Here is a 2,464-nt window from a genome sequence, read left to right on the forward strand (position 1 = left end):
TAAATACAACACAGATGCAAGGCATTTTTACTAATTGACTTGCCTAATCTCAAGGACCTCGGAATAAAACCTTCTTTCTTATCTAGATTTCAGTGCGTAAGTCGGGCATTCGCTCAGCGCAGGTAGACCACAGTTCCGCCGCGAGAGAGGGCTCCTATCAGGCATGCGGTGCCGCCCACAGGGCATCCTCCATTACTTTTAATCTCCTTGATCTAACCTAAGCTTCAAGTCGACACGAACTAGCAATCCGCGAAGCCACTCATGTCAGACCCCCTCATCCTCCCCACCCTGCTTGCACCCGCAAAGCCACTTACTTCAGAAACAGAGAGAGGGGGAGAGAGAGAGAGACGCCGCTCACAGTGTCACTGCGTGGTTAATCGAAGGCTTGCGAGCAGCGGACTGTCGTCAAGTCTAAAATCTCGCTCGCAGCACAGCAAGTCCCATGACTTGCTTTGTGCCCTATGACTTGCTCGCAGCCCGGCAAGTCTCTTGTGCCCTATGATTTGCCTGGGCTCCCATGACTTGCTTTGGGTCCCATGACTTGCTCGCAACCTGGCAATTGCTGCAGCAGCGAGCAGCAAGACCGCTCACAGTCACAGTGTGAACTCTGAAGCGTGGAGTAAGGGAGAGGCTGTGCTTGTTTTGGTGCAAGATGTAGAGAGCTGAAGCTATTTTCAACTTCTCGCCATTGATCAGCTGAGCGAGTGGATGAAGTGAGAGGAAGTGTGGTATTGTAGTAACAGAGACCTAGCAATGTTAACATCTGGTAGTAATAAGTAGACTTAGATTACCTTAGAATGGAAAACTCCAGGGGTCGTTGTGATTGGCTTTTGTATTGTATGTATGTAGCCTATTTTGTAGATGTTTTACACTACCAATGATATGATACAGAACATTTAGAAGACGGGCTAGGCCTACTTCAACCCAATGTCAGGGCCAACCTGGGCTGAGAGGGAATAACGCTCGAGCTGAAAGACGGAGGTTCCCAGTAAAAATTTCTCCCAATACGGGAATCGAACTGAGGTCTTTTGCGTGCGACGACGAAGCGCTTGGCCAATGAACATGTAAAAAAATACTGGCCTTTGAATCATAGAATAACCGATCTATTACTAAATTTTGAGTGCATTTAATACAGCTTTTTCTTTTTTACAACCCGACTATGAAAAAAAAAACAATCTTGCACTTTTGGTGCAAGCCTCTCAAGATAAATAACCAGAATCTTCTGTAGAATGTACTAAGCCCACAGCCATGAGAGTTCATGACCTCACGACACAGTGCAGCAAGACTGTTCGTTATTCACAACTCACCATAAGTTCCCCCTGTTAGCGAGCGAGAGGCAAAGCAAAGCACAAGCCTGCTCACAAGCCTCTGGCACAAGCCGTCCGCTACTCGCAAGCTTTCGATTAATTGAGAAGACTCCAGCTCTAATATACCGGGCTGGCTTCATCCCTGCTTGTTTGTACCACTGTGGGTTGAGAGGGATAAAACATCCCAACAGGAAATTGAAATCAGGTCTTCTGTGTGGGAAGGTGAAGCACCAAAGTGCTACACCACAGATGCTGGTGATTCACTTTCTCACAGTAAAACGAAAATATCTATAAGAGCTCAATAACGAAAACCAGAGATCAAAACCACATAACTACAAAGCCACGGAATCAATGGAAAGACACAAAATACATTGAAAGTCAGAAAAACTTTGAATGAACAAATTTAATAGGTTGTAATAGCTTGATACAACAAACAATAATAAGTGCCTTGATATAATATTATTATGTGAGCACACATTAAATAAACACAATAGTTTTCTAACATGTAAGGAGAATGATATTGCACTTTGTAAAACTTCATCAGCAGTTATATTCGGTATTGTTTGGACGGAATGAAAAGTAAAGACCAAGACCAAGTATTAAGATATAAATTCCAAATTGGATGGAATGTGAATTTCACAACCTGAACAAATTAACAACAATAAACAACGATAAATACGACGAGACAGAGGTTTTTCGAGCAAAAAAATGTGTTGACTAGAAGTGTACAGCACCAACTAGGTTAATAAATGATCACATTATATTATAACACAAAGGAGAATAACCTGGGGAAAAAAAACAATATTGAAGGGAGTATAGGAGCAAAATAAACACACTACTCATCTAAACACAATTTTTGGGTGGGTTTTTTTTTTGATGAACAGACTGTTGAAATCCTCAAACGCTTAAATTTTGATAAAGATAACACACACAGTATAATCTGCTTATATCGACATGCTTTGGGGAGTGGATTGGATGTTGATATATAAAGATGTCGATAAATGAAAATATAAAGCAAAAGAGGAAAAACAAGTGGAGGTAAGCGGTAAAAAGACAACACTACTTTTAAGCTGGTTGCTTCCCTTGATTCTTACAAAACTAACTACACGGTGAAACTAAAAAGAGGAAGAGGGGAGGGGGGGGGGGGGGGGGGGGGG

Source organism: Aplysia californica, unplaced genomic scaffold, assembly GCF_000002075.1.
Source record: "Aplysia californica isolate F4 #8 unplaced genomic scaffold, AplCal3.0 scaffold00373, whole genome shotgun sequence".
Lineage (NCBI taxonomy): Eukaryota > Metazoa > Mollusca > Gastropoda > Aplysiida > Aplysiidae > Aplysia > Aplysia californica.